We start from the raw sequence: 14,834 nt of genomic DNA on the forward strand, positions 1-14,834 counted from the left end.
TAGGACCTCGTAAAGAGTATAGGTCAAGCAGGTCTGGGCCCTAGCAAAAAGTATAGGTCCAGTAGGTAACTCTAGCCCCTCACAGAGAGTTTAAGTCCAGAAAGTGACTCTATGCCCTTGCAGAAAGTGTAGGTCCAGTAGGTGAATATGAGCCCTCACATTGAGTGTAGGTTCAGCAGGTGACTAGAGGCCCTCACAGAGACTTTAGTTGTAGCAGGTGACTATAGGTACTCGCAGAGAGTGTAGGTCCCGTAGGAGACTTTGGGCCCTTGCAGAGATATTAGGTCCAGTAGGTCCCGTAGGAGACTTTGGGCCCTCATAGAGAGTGAAGGTTTTGAAGATGACTCTAGGCCCTTGCAGAAAGTGTAAGTCCCGTGGGTGAATCTAGGCCCTCATAGAAAGTGTAGGTCCAGCAGGTGACTCTAGACCCTCGCAGAGAGTGTATATCTAGCAGGTGTTTCTAGGCCCTCGCTGAAAGTATAGGTCCATCTGGTGACTCTAGGGCTTCATAGAAAGTGAAGAATCAGCAGGAGACTCTATGCCCTTGCAGAGAGTGTAGATCCAACAAATGACTCTAGGCCCTTACAGAGAGTGTAGGTACAGCAGGTGATTTTAGGACCTAGCAGAGAGTGAAGGTCCACTAAGGGACTTTAAGCCCTCGCAGTAGTGACCATACACACCCGCAGAGAGTGTAGGTCCAGCAGGTGACTCTAGGCTGTCATAGAGAGTATAGGTCGAGTAGGTCTAGGACCCAGCAGAGAGTATAGGTCCAGTAAGTAGCTCTAGGCCCTCATAGAGTTCAAGTTCAGTAAGTGACTCTAGGGCCTCTCAGAGAGTGTAAGGCCATTAGGTGAATCTACGCTCTCACTGTGAGTGTATGTTCAGCAGGTGATTTCAGGCCCTCGCAGAGAGTGTAGGTCCAGCATGTGACTATAGGCCCTCGCAGAGTTCATGTCTAACACAAATATGCCCAAGGACACAAAATATCAAAGATACTTATAATTTTTCTAACATGAGGGATATATTTTCAGATCAGCGAACCCTGGAAGAGCAATGTAAGATTATCAGCTTAATCCTCTACGAGTATTTGTAAATATTTGTGAATATTTCTGAATTAAGGAAAAAACAGCTTTTTGGAGTATGATTTTGTATATAAATGCCAAATTTGGTTGTTAGTTTTTTTTTTTTTTTTTTTTTTTTGATAACTACCAGCGTTTGTTTTATTATCTGTACATGTTCACAAAATAATGTCTTGTATACGTTAAAAACCTGTTATTCTTACCTTTGTGTATATAATGTATTGTATTGCCAAGAGTAGTATTTTACCTTTATTTGGACCAGAAGTAAATAATTATTGTAAATATGAGCTGTATATGTTGTGGTCAATAAAATATCTATCTATCTATCTATCTGGCGGGTGACTCTAGGTCCTCGCAGGGAGTGTAGGTCCAGTAGGTGACTCTAGGCCCTTGCAGAGAGTGTAGGTCCAGTAAGTGACTCTAGGCCCTCGCAGAAAGTTTAGGTCCAGAAGGTGACCCTAGGCCTTCGCAAAAAGTGTAAAACCTGTTGGTGAATCTAGGCCCTCTCAGAGTGTAAGTCCTGCAGCTGACTCTAGGCCCTCATGCAGAGTGTAGGTCCAGCTGCAGACTCTAGGGCCTTGCAGAGAGTGTACATCCAGAATGTGACTCTAGGCCCTGTAGGTCTAATAGGTGATCTACGCCCTCACAGAGATTGTAGGTCCAGCAGGTGACTCTAGGACCTCAAAGAGAGTGTAAGTCCAGCAGGTGACTCTAGGCCCTTGCAGAGAGTGTACGTTGAGCAAGTGATTCTAGGCCGTAACAGAGGACTCCAAGCCCTTGCAGAGAGTGTAGGTCTAGCAGGTGATTCTAGTCCCTTGAAGTGAGAGTAGGTCCAGCAGGTGACTCTAGGCCCTCACAGAGAGTGTAGGTCCATCAGGTGACTCTAGGCTCTTACAGAGAGAGTAGGTCAAGCAAGTGATTCTAGGCCCTCGTAGAGAGTGAAGGTCCACTACGGGAATTTAGGCCCTCACAGAGAGTGAAAGTCTAGTAGGTGACTTTAGGCCCTCGCAGAGAGTGTAGGTCGAGCATGTGACTCTAGGCATTCACAGAGACTGTAGGTCGAGCATGTGACTCTAGGCATTCAAGAAGAGTGTAGGTCAAGCAGGTCTAGGCTTTTACAGAGAGTGTAGGTCGAGCAGGGCTAGGCCCTCGTAGAAAGTGTAGGTCCGGTAGGTAACTCTAGGCCCTAGCAGAGAGTGTAGGTCCAACATGTGACTCTAGACCCTCGCAGAGATTGTAGGTCCACTAGGTGATTCTAGGCCCTTGCAGAGAGTGTAGGTTTAGCAGGTGACTCTAGACCCTCAAAGATTTTTTAGTTACAGCAGGTGACTCTAGGCCCTCACAAAGAGAGTAGGTCCAGCAGGTGATTCTAGGAACTCGTAGAGAGTAAAGGTCCACAAAGGGGACTTTAGGACCTCACAGAGAGGGTAGGTCCAGCAGGTGACTTTAGGCCCTCAGAGAGAGTGTAGGTCGAGCAGGTCTAGGCCCTCGCAAAGAGTGTAGGTCCAGTAGGTAACTCTAGGCCCTGGCAGATAGTGTAGGTCCTGTAAGTGACTCTAAAATCTCGCAGTGAGTGTAGATCCAGTAGGTGACTCTAAGCCCTCACAGAGTGTAGGTCAAGCAGGGCTAGGCCCTCGCAGAGATTGTAGGTCCAGTATGGGACTCTAGACCCTCGCAGAGAGTTTAGGTCCAGAAAGTGACACTAGGCCCTCGCAGAGAGTGTAAGTCCAGTAAATAACTCTAGGCCCTCCCAGAGACTGTAGGTCTATTAGGTAACTCTAGGCCCTCACAAAGAGTGCAAGTCCAGTAAATGACTCTAGTTCCTTGCAGAATATGTAGGTCTAGTAGGTGAATCTAGGACCACAGAGTGAGTGTAGGTTCACCATGTGACTCTAGGCCCTCACATAGAGTTTAGCTCCAGCAGGTGACTATAGGCCCTCACAAAGAGTGTAGGTGTAGCAGGTGACTCTAGGCCCTCGCAGAGAATGTAGGTCTAGTAAGTGACTATAGACCCTTCCATGAAGTGTAAAATGCTGAGGTAAATCTAGGCCCTCTCAGATAGTGTAAGTCCAGCAGGTGATTCTAGGCCCTCATGTAGAGTGTAGGTCCAGCTGGGGACTCTAGTCCCTTGCAGAGAGTGAAGGTCCAGCGAGTGATTCTAGGCCCTGTAGGTCAAATAGGTGACTCTAGGCTCTCACAGTTAGTGTAGGATAACAGGTGACTCTAGGTTTTTGCAGAGAGTGTAGGTCCAGCAGGTGACTCTAAGCCATTGCAGAGAGTGTAGGTCCAGTAGGTGTCTCTTGGCCGTCGCAGAAAGTGTAAGTTCAGTAGGTGACTCCAGTCCCATGCGGGGAGTGTAGATCAAGCAGGTGATCTGGGCCCTCGCAGAGAGTGTAGGTCCAGTAGGTGACTCTAGGCACTCGCAGAGAGTGTAGGTCCAGCAGGTGACTCCAGGACCTAGCAGAGAGTGTAAGTCCAGTAGGTGACTCAGGGCACTCACAGAGACTATAGATCAAGCATGTGACTCTAGGCCGTCGCAGAGAGTGTAAGTCCATCAAAACACTCTAGCTCCTTGCAGAAAGTGTAGGTCCAGTAGGTGACTCTAGGCTCTCGCAGAGAATGTAGATCTAGCATGTGACATTAAGCCCTCAGAGAGAGTAGGTCCAGCCAGCGTCTCTAGGCACTCGCAGAGAGTGTAGGTCCAGCAGGTGACTCTAGGCACTTGCAGAGAGAGTAGGTCCAGTAGGTGACTCTAGGCTCTCGCAGAGAATGTAGATCTATCATGTGACCCTAAGCCCTCAGAGAGAGTGTAGGTCCAGCCAGCGTCTCTAGGCACTCGCAGAGAGTGTAGGTCCAGCAGGTGACTCTAGGCACTCGCAGAGAGAGTAGGTCCAGCAGGTGACACTAGGACCTAGTAGAGAGTGTAGGTCGAGCAGGTGTCTCTAGCCCCTTGGAGAGAGTCTAGGTTCAGCAAGTGTCTCTAGTCCCTCACAGAGAGTGTAGGTCCAGTAGGTGACTCTAGGACCAAGCAGAGAGTGTAGGTCCAGCAGGTTTCTCCAGCCCCTTGCAGAGAGTGTGGGTCCAGCAAGTGATTCTACGCCCACGCCGAGAGTGTAGGTTCAGCTGCGAACACTAGGGCCCTGCAGAGAGTTTACGTCCAGCGGGTTACTCTAGGACCTGTAGGTCGAATAGTTGACTGTAAGCCCTCACAGAGAGTTTAGGTCCAGCAGGTGACTCTTGGCCCTCGCAGAGATTGTATATCCAGTAGGTGACTCTAGGCTCTCTCAGAGATTGTAGGTTGATCAGGTGACTCTAGGACCTCACAGATAATGTAGGTCCAGCAGGTAACTCCAGGCTTTTGCAGAGTGTTTTTCCAGCAGGTGACTCTTGTCCCATGAAGGGAGTGCAGGTCCAGCAGATGACTCTAGGCCCTTGCAGAGAGTGTAGGTCAAACAAGTGACTCTAGGCCCTTGCAGAGAGTGTAGGTCCATCAGGTGACTATAGCCCCTCAGAGAGAGAGAGTAGGTCCAGCAGGTGATTCTAGGCCGTCGTAGAGAGTGAAGGTCCACTAGGGGTATTTAGGCCCTCTTAGAGAGAGTATGTCCAGTAGGTGACTCTAGGCCCTTGCAGATATTGTAGGTCCAACAAGTGTCTCTAGGCCCTCACAGAGAGTGTAGGTCCAGTAGGTGACTCTAGGACCTACCAGAGAGTGTAGTCCAGCAGGTGTCTCTAGGCCCTCGCAGAGAGTTTAAGTCCAGTATGTGACTCTGGGCACTCACAGAGACTATAGGTCCAGCATGTGACTCTAGGCCATTGAATAGAGTGAAGGTCCAGCAGGTGTGTCTAGCCTCTTGCAGAGAGTCTAGGTTCAGCAGGTGTTTCTAGGCCCTCACAGAGAGTGTCGTCCAGCAGGTGTGTGTAGGTCCAGCAGGTGTGTGTAGGCCTTCGCAGACAGTGTAGGTCTATCAGATGACTCTAGGACATAGCTGAGAGTGTAGGTTCAGCAGGTGCCACTAGGCTTTCAAAGAAAGTGTAAGTTCAATAGGTGACTCTGGGCACTAACAGAGACTATAGGACCAGGTCCTTGCTGACAGTTTAGGTCCAGTAGATGACTCTGAGCCCTCGCAGAGAGTGTATGTCCTGCAAGAGACTCTAGGCTCCCTTAGAGAGTGTAGATCCAGCAAGTGACTCTAGGCCCTCAACGAGAATGTAGGTCCAGCAGTTTTCTCTGAGTCCTTGCAGTAAGTGTAGGTTTAGCAGGTGACTCTAGGACCTAGCAGAGAGTGTAGGTCCACCAGGTGTCTCTAGCCTCTGGCAGAGAGTGTAAGTCCAGTAGGTGACTCTGGGCACTCACTGAGACTAAAGGTCAAGCATGTGACCGTAGGCCGTCGCAGAGAGTGAAAGTCCAGCAGGTGTGGCTAGCCCCTTGCGAAGAGTCTATGTTCAGCAGATGACTCTGGGCCCTTACAGAGAGTGTAGGTCCAGCAGGTGTCACTAGGCCCTCGCAGACAGTGTAGGTCAAGCAGGTAACTCTAGGACCTAGCAGAGAGTGTAGGTTCAACAGTTGTCTCAAGCCCTCGAAGAGAGTATAAGTCCAATAGGTGACTCTGGGCACTCTCAGAGACTATAGGTCCAGCATATGACTCTTGGCTGTCACAGAGAGTGTAGGTCCAGCATATGACTCAAGGTCCTTGCAGAGAGTGTGTGTCCAGCATGTGAATCTAGGCCTTCGCAGAGAGTGTAGATTAAGTAGGGGACTCTGGGTCCTTACAGAGAGTGTAGGTCCAAGAGGTGATTCTAGGCCCTCACAGAGAGTGAAGTTCCAATAAGTGACTTTAGGCCCTCAGAGATATTGTAGGTCAAGTAAGTGACTCTAGTCCCTTAAAGAGAGTTGAGGTCCAGCAGGTGACTCTAGTCCCTCGCAGAGAGTGTAGGTCAAGCAGGTCTAGGCCCAAGCAGAGAATGTAAGTCCAGTAGGTAACTCTAGGCTGTCACATAGGGTGTAAGTCCAGTAAGTGATTCTAGGACCTAGCAGAGAGTTTAGGTCCAGTATGTGAATCTAGGCCCTCACAGTGACTGTATGTGTAGGATGTGTCTCTAGGCCTTTGCATAGAGTGTAGGTACAGCAGGTGATTCTAGGCCCTCGCAAAAATTGAAGACCCACTAAGGGACTCTATTCCCTCGTAGAGATTGTAGTTCCAGTATGTGACTCTAGACCCTCGCAGACAGTGTAGGTTCAGCAGGTGACTCTAGTCCCTCGCAGAATGTGTAGGTCAAGCAGGTGTAGGCCAAAGCAGAGAAAGTAGGTCCAGTAGGTAACTCTAGGCCCACACAGAGAGTATAACTCCAGTAAATGACTCTAGGGCCTCGCAGAGAGTGTTGGTCCAGTAGGTGAATCTAGGCCATCAGAGTGAGTGTAGGCTCAGCAGGTGACTATGGGCCCTCACAGAGAGTGTAGGTGTAACAGGTGACTCTAGGCCATCGCAGAGATTGTAGGTCCAGTAGGAGACTCTAGGCCTTTGCAGAGAGTGTAGGTACAGTAGGTGACTCTAGGCCCTCGCAGAGAGTGTACGTCCAGATGGTGACTCTAGGCCCTTGCAGAAAGTGTAAGTCCCGTTGCTGGCAGAGAGTATAGGTCCAGCAGGTAACTCTAGGCCCTCGCAGAGAGTGTATGTCCAGTAGGTGATTCTAAGCCCTCACGGAAAGTGAAGGTCCCGCCAGGGACTCAAGGCCCTTGCAGAGAGTGTAGGTCCAGTGGGTGACTCTAGGCCCTGTAGGTCAAATAGGTGACTCTAGACCCTCCCACAGAGTGTAGTTCCAGCAGGGGACCATAGGCCCTTGTAGAGAGTGTAGATCCAGTAAGTGACTCTAGGCCCTCACAGAGAGTGTATGTCCAGCAGGTGACTCTAGGGCTTCGCAGAGAGTGTAGAATCAGCAGGGGACTCTAGACCCTTGCAGAGAGTATAGGTCGAGCAAGAGACTCTAGGCTCTCACAGAGAGTGTAGGTCCAGCATATGATTCTAGGATATAGCAGAGAGTAAAGGTACACTGAGGGACTTTAGGCCCTCGGAGAGATTGTAGGTCCATTTGGTGACTATAGACGCTCGCAGAGAGTGTATGTCCAGCAGGTGACTCTAGGACCTCGAAAAGAGTGTAGGTCGAGCAAGTCTGGGCCCTAGCAGAAAGTATAGGTCCAGTAGGTAAATCTAGACCCTCACAGAGAGTTTAAGTCTAGAAAGTGACCCTATGCCCTTTCAGAAAGTGTAGGTCCAGTAAGTGAATATAGGCCCTCACAGTGAGTGTAGTTTCAGCAGGTGACTCTAGGCCCTCGCAGAGTGTGTAGTTCCAGCAGGTGACTAGAGGCCCTCGCAGAGACTTTAGGTGTAGCAGGTGACTATAGCTACTCGCAGAGAGTGTAGGTCCCGTAGAAGACTTTGGGCCCTTGCAGAGATTGTAGGTCCAGTAGGTGACTCTAGGCCCTCATAAAGAGTGTATGTCTTGAAGATGACTCTAGGCCCTTGCAGAAAGTGTAAGTCCCGTGGGTGAACCTAGGCCCTCGTAAAAAGTGTAGGTCCAGCAGGTGACTCTAGACCCTTGCAGAGAGTGTATATCTAGCAGGTGATTCTAGGCCCTCGCTGAGAGTATAGGTCCAGCTGGTGACTCTAGGGCTTCACAGAAAGTGAAGAATCAGCAGGAGACTCTATGCCCTTGCAAAGAGTGTAGGTCATACAAATGACTCTAGGCCCTCACAGAGAGTGTAGGTACAGCAGGTGATTTTAGGACCTAGCAGAGAGTGAAGGTCCACTAAGGGACTTTAAGCCCTCGCAGAGATTGTAGGTCCAGTAGTGACCATACACACCCTCAGAGAGTGTAGGTCCAACAGGTGACTCTAGGCCGTCATAGAGAGTATAGGTCGAGTAGGTCTAGGACCCAGCAGAGAGTGTAGGTCCAATAAGTAGCTCTAGGCCCTCACAGAGTTCAAGTTCAGTAAGTGACTCTAGGATCTCTCAGAGAGTGTAAGGCCATTGGGTGAATCTACGCTCTCACTGTGAGTGTATGTTCAGCAGGTGATTTCAGGCCCTCGCTGAGAGTGTAGGTCCAGCATGGGATTATAGGCCCTCGCAGAGAGTTCATGTCTAGCGGGTGACTCTAGGTCCTCGCAGAGAGTGTAGGTCCAGTAGGTGACTCTAGGCCCTTGCAGAGAGTGTAGGTCCAGTAGGTGACTCTAGGCCCTCGCAGAAAGTTTAGGTCCAGAAGGTGACTCTAGGACTTCGCAAAAAGTGTAAAACTCGTTGGTGGATCTAGGCCCTCTCAGAGAGTGTATGTCCTGCAGGTGAATCTAGGCCCTCCTGCAGAGTGTAGGTCCAGCTACAGACTGTAGGGCCTTGCAGAAAGTGTACATCCAGAATGTGACTCTAGGCCCTGTAGGTCTAATAGGTGATCTACGACCTCACAGAGATTTTAGGTCCAGCAGGTGACTCTAGGACCTCGTAGAGAGTGTACGTTGACCAAGTGACTCTAGGCCGTAACAGAGAATATAGTTCCAGCAAGTGACTCCAAGCCCTTACAGAGAGTGTAGGTCTAGCAGGTGACTCTAGTCCCTTGAAGTGAGAGTAGGTCAAGCAGGTGATTCTAGGCCCTCGTAGAGAGTGAAGGTCCACCACAGGAATTTAGGTGACTTTAGGCCCTCGCAGAGAGTGTAGGTCCCACAAGTGACTTTAGGCCCTCACAGAGAGTGTAGGTCCATCAGGTGATTCTAGGCTCTTACAGAGAGAGTAGGTCAAGCAAGTGATTCTAGGCCCTCGTAGAGAGTGAAGGTCCACCACAGGAATTTAGGTGACTTTAGGCCCTCGCAGAGAGTGTAGGTTGAACATGTGACTCTAGGCATTCACAGAGACTGTAGGTCGAGCATGTGACTCTAGGCATTCAAGAAGAGTGTAGGTCGAGCAGGTCTAGGCTTTCACAGAGAGTGTAGGTCCAGCAGGTGACTCTAGAGCCTCGCAGAGATTGTAGGTCCACTAGGTGATTCTAGGCCCTCGCAGAGAATGTAGGTTTAGCAGGTGACTCTAGGCCCTCAAAGACTTTTTAGGTACAGCAAGTGACTCTAGGCCCTCACAGAGAGAGTAGGTCCAGCATGTGATTCTAGGAACTCATAGAGAGTGTAGGTCCAGCAGGTGACTTTAGGCCCTCAGAGAGAGTGTAGGTCGAGCAGGTCTAGGCCCTCGCAAAGAGTGTAGGTCCAGTAGGTAACTCTAGGCCCTGGCAGATAATGTAGGTCCGGTAAGTGACTCTAAGATCCCGCAGTGATTGTAGATCCAGTAGGTGACTCTAAGCCCTCACAGAGAGTGTAGGTCAAGCAGGGCTAGGCCCTCGCAGAGATTGTAGGTCCAGTATGGGACTCTAGACCCTCGCAGAGAGTGTAGGTCCAGAAAGTGACACTAGGCTCTCGCAGAGAGTGTAAGTCCAGTAAATAATTTTAGGCCCTCATAGAGACTGTAGGTCCATTAGGTAACTCTAGGCCCTCACAAAGAGTGCAAGTCCAGTAAATGACTCTAGTCCCTTGCAGAATGTGTAGGTCTAGTAGGTGAATGTAGGACATCACAGTGAGTGTAGATTCACCATGTGACTCTAGGCCGTCACAGAGAGTTTAGCTCCAGCAGGTAACTATAGGCCCTCACAAAGAGTGTAGGTGTAGCAGGTGACTCTAGGCCCTTGCAGAGAATGTAGGTCCAGTAAGTGACTATAGCCCTTACAGGAAGTGTAATACCCTGAGGTAAATCTAGGCCCTCTCAGATAGTGTAAGTCCAGCAGGAGAATCTAGGCCCTTGCATAGAGTTAATGTTCAGCAGGAGATTCGAGGCCCTCATGTAGAATGTAGGTCCAGCTGGGGACTCTAGTCCCTTGCAGAGAGTGAAGGTCCAGCGAGTGACTCTAGGCCCTGTAGGTCAAATAGGTGAATCTAGGCTCTCACAGTTAGTGTAGGATAACAGGTGACTCTAGGCTTTTGCGGAGAGTGTAGGTCCAGCAGGTGACTCCAAGCCAGTAGGTGTATCTTGGCCCTCGCAGAGAATGTAAGTTCAGTAGGTGACTCCAGTCCCATGCGGGGAGTGTAGGTCAAGCAGGTGATCTGGGCCCTCGCAGAGAGTATAGGTCCAGTAGGTGACTCTAGGACCTCGCAGAGAGTGTAGGTCCAGCAGGTGACTCCAGGACCTAGCAGAGAATGTAAGTCCAGTAGGTGAATCAGGGTACTCACAGAGACTATAGATCAAGCATGTGACTTTAGGCCGTCGCAGGGAGTGTAAGTCTATCAAAACACTCTAGCTCCTTGCAGAGTGTAGGTCCAGTAAGTGACTCTATGCTCTCACTTAGAGTGTAGATCTAGCATGTGACCCTAAGCCCTCAGAGAGAGTGTAGGTCCAGCCAGTGTCTCTAGGCCCTCGCAGAGAATGTAGGTCCAGTAGGTGACTCTAGGCACTCGCAGAGAGAGTAGGTCCAGCAGGTGACACTAGGACCTAGCAGAGAGTGTAGGTCGAGCAGGTGTCTCTAGCCCCTTGAAGAGAGTCTAGGTTCAGCAGGTAACTGTAGACTGTCTCAGAGAGTGTAGGTCCAGCAAGTGCCTCTAGTCCCCCGCAGAGAGTGTAGATCCAGCAGGTGACTCTAAGACCAAGCAGAGAGTGTAGGTCCAGCAGGTTTCTCTAGCCCCTTGCAGAGAGTGTGGGTCCAGCAAGTGATTCTAGGCCCTCGCCGAGAGTGTAGGTTCAGCTGCGAACACTAGGGCCCTGCAGAGAGTTTACATCAAGCGGGTTACTCTAAGCCCTGTAGGTCAAATAGTTGACTGTAGGCCCTCACAGAGAGTTAGGTCTAGCAGGTGACTCTTGGCCCTTGCAGAGAGTGTATGTCCAGTAGGTGACTCTAGGCTCTCTCAGAGATTGTAGGTTGAGCAGGTGACTCTAGGACCTCACAGATAATGTAGGTCCAGCAGGTAACTCCAGGCTTTTGCAGAGTGTTTTTCCAGCAGGTGTTCTTGTCCCATGAAGGGAGTGCAGGTCCAGCAGATGACTTTAGGCCCTTGCAGAGAGTGTAGGTCAAACAAGTGACTCTAGGCCCTTGCAGAGAGTGTACGTCCATCAGGTGACTCTAGGCCCTCAGAGAGAGAGAGTAGGTCCAGCAGGTGATTCTAGGGCCTCGTAGAGAGTGAAGGTTCACTAGGGGTATTTAGGCCCTCGTAGATAGTGTAGGCCCAGTAGGTGACTCTAGACCCTTGCAGAGATTGTAGGTCCAACAAGTGTCTTTAGGCCCTTGCAGAGAGTGTAGGTCCAGTAGGTGACTCTAGGACCTACCAGAGAGTGTAGTCCAGCAGGTGTCTCTAGGCCCTCGCAGAGAGTTTAAGTCCAGTATGTGACTCTTGGCACTTACAGAGACTATAGGTCCAGCCTGTGACTCTAGGCCGTTGCAGAGAGTGAAGGTCCAGCAGGTGTGTCTAGCCTCTTGCAGAGAGTCTAGTTCAGCAGGTGTTTCTAGGCCCTCATAGAGAGTGTAGGTCCAGCAGGTGTGTGTAGGCCCTCACAGACAGTGTAGGTCTATCAGATAACTCTAGGACATAGCTGAGAGTGTAGGTTCAGCAGGTGCCACTAGGCCCTCAAAGAGAGTGTAAGTCCAATAGGTGACTCTGGGCACTAACAGAGACTATAGGTGACTCTATGCCCTCGCAGAAAGTTTAGGTCCAGAAGGTGACTCTAGGCCTTTGCAAAAAAGTGTAAAACCTGATGGTGAATCTAGGCCCTCTCAGAGAGTGTATGTCCTGCAGGTGACTCTAGGCCCTCATGCAGAGTGTAGGTCCTGCTCTAGACTCTAGGGCCTTGCAGAAAGTGTACATCCAGTATGTGACTCTAGGCCCTGTAGGTCTAATGGGTGATCTATGCCCTCACAGAGATTGTAGGTCCTGCAGGTGACTCTAGGACCTCAAAGAGAGTGTAAGTCCAGCAGGTGACTCTAGGCCCTCATAGAGTGTACGTTGACCAAGTGACTCTAGGCCGTAACAGAGAATATAGTCCCAGCAGGTGACTCCAAGCCCTTGCAGAGAGTATAGGTCTAGCAGGTGACTCTAGTCCCTTAAAGTGAGAGTAGGTCCAGCAGGTGACTATAGGCCCTCGCAGAGAGTGTATGTCCCACAAGTGACTTTAGGCCCTCACAGAGAGTGAAGGTCCATCAGGTGACTCTAGGCTCTTACAGAGAGAGTAGGTCAAGCAAGGGATTCTAGGCCCTCGTAGAGAGTGAAGGTCCACTACGGGAATTTAGACCCTCACAGAGAGTGTAGGTCTAGTATGTGACTTTTGGCCCTCGCAGAGAGTGTAGGTCGAGCATATGACTCTAGGCATTCACAGAGAGTGTAGGTCGAGCATATGACTCTAGGCATTCACAGAGAGTGTAGGTCGAGCAGGTGTATGCTTTCACAGGGAGTGTAGGTCGAGCAGATCTAGGCCCTCGTAGAAAGTGTAGGTCCAGTACGTAACTCTAGGCCCTAACAGAGAGTGTAGGTCCAGCAGGTGACTCTAGACCCTCGCAGAGATTGTAGGTCCACTAGGTGATTCTAGGCTCTCGCAGAGAGTGTAGGTTTAGCAGGTGACTCTAGGCCCTCAAAGACTTTTTAGGTCCAGCAAGTCCCTCAGAGAGAGTGTAAGTCCAGCACGTGACTCTAGTCCCTCGCAGAGAGTGTATTTCCAGCAGGTGACTCTAGGCCCTCTCAGAGAATGTAGGTCCAGCAGGTGACTCTCGGTCCATGTAGAGAGAGTAGGTCCAGCAGGTGATTCTAGGAACTCGTAGAGAGTGAAGGTCCACAAAGGGGACTTTAGGACCTCACAGAGAGTACAGGTCCAGTAGGTGACTCTAGGCCCTCACAGAGAGTGTAGGTCCAGCAGGTGACTTTAGGCCCTCAGAGAGAGTGTAGGTCGAGCAGGTCTAGGCCCTCGCAAAGAGTGTGGGTCCCGTAGGTAACTCTAGGCCCTGGCAGATAGTGTAGGTCCGGTAATTGACTCTAAGATCCCTCAGTGAGTGTAGATCCAGTAGGTGACTCTAAGCCCTCACAGAGAGTGCAGGTCAAGCAAGGCTAGGCCCTCGCAGATATTGTAGGCCCAGTATGGGACTTTAGACCCTCGCAGATATTGTAGGCCCAGTATGGGACTCTAGACCCTCGCAGAGAGTGTAGGTCCAGAAAGTGACACTAGGCCCTTGCAGAGAGTGTAAGTCCAGTAAATAACTCTAGGCCCTTGCAGAGACTGTAGGTTCATTAGGTAACTCTAGGCCCTCACAAAGAGTGTAAGTTCAGTAAATGACTCTAGTCCCTCTCAGAATGTGTAGGTCTAGTAGGTGAATCTAGGGCCTCAGAGTGAGTGTAGGTTCACCATGTGACTCTAGGCCGTCGCAGAGAGTTTAGCTCCAGCAGGTGACTATAGGCCCTCACAAAAAGTGTGGGTGTAGCAGGTGACTCTAGGCCCTCGAAGAGAATGTAGGTCCAGTAAATGACTATAGGCTCTTACAGGAAATGTAAAACCCTGAGGTAAATCTATGCCCTCTCAGATAGTGTAATTCCAGCAGGAAAATCTAGGCCCTTGCATAGAGTTAATGTTCAGCAGGTGATAGTAGGCCCTCATGTAGAGTGTAGGTCCAGCTGGGGACTCTAGTCCCTTGCAGTGAGTGAAGGTCCAGCGAGTGACTCTAGGCCCTCTAGGTCAAATAGGTGACTCTAGGATCTCACAGTTAGTGTAGGATAACAGGTGACTCTAGGTTTTTGCAGAGAGTGTAGGTCCAGCAGGTGCCTTTAGGCATTCGCAGAGTGTAGGTCCAGCAGGTGACTCTAAGCCATTGCAGAGAGTGTAGGTCCAGTAGGTGTCTCTTGGCCCTCGCAGAGAGTGTAAGTTCAGTAGGTGACTCCAGTCCCTTGCAAGGAATGTAGGTCAAGCATGTGACTCTAGGCCGTCGCAGAGAGTGTAAGTCCATCAAAACACTCTAGCTCCTTGCAGAGAGTGTAGGTCCAGTATGTGACTCTAGGCTCTTGCAGAGAGTGTAGATCTAGCATGTGACCCTAAGCCCTCAGAGAGAATGTAGGTCCCGCCAGTGTCTCTAGGCCCTCGCAGAGAGTGTAGGCCCAGCAGGTGACTCTAGGACATGGCTACTCAACTGGCGGCCCGCGGTCCGAATCCGGACCTTCTGAGTGTTGTAGTTGGACCTCAGGGCCCTGGAGAAGAAAATATATTTAAGTAACACGAAGATCCTGGTGATGGATTCTTGCAAGTGTATTTCCTCAGCTGTGAGTCAGGGGTCTATAGTACTTATGTACAGTATTTAACTTACGAATGCTCCCAGGACCTTATATATATATATATATATATATATATATATATATATATATATATATATATATATATATATATATATATATATATATATATATATATATATATGTATGTGTATATATATATATATATATATATATATATATATATATATATATATATATATATATATATATATATATATATATATATATATATATATATATATGTTCGAAGAGAAGAAAGTTTGATGATGATAATCGTTCCTTCAAGGAAGAATGGATACAACAGTTTGCTTTCATTCTTCCCAAAACCAGCTCTAAGCCGATTTGCCTTATATGTAGCGAAACCATTGCCTTAGTGAAGAGCAGTAATATTAAACGCCATTATGAAACTGAACACAGTGGATTTGAAAAGATGTATC

The sequence above is a fragment of the Palaemon carinicauda genome, chromosome 11 (assembly GCF_036898095.1).
Source record: "Palaemon carinicauda isolate YSFRI2023 chromosome 11, ASM3689809v2, whole genome shotgun sequence".
Classification (NCBI taxonomy): domain Eukaryota; kingdom Metazoa; phylum Arthropoda; class Malacostraca; order Decapoda; family Palaemonidae; genus Palaemon; species Palaemon carinicauda.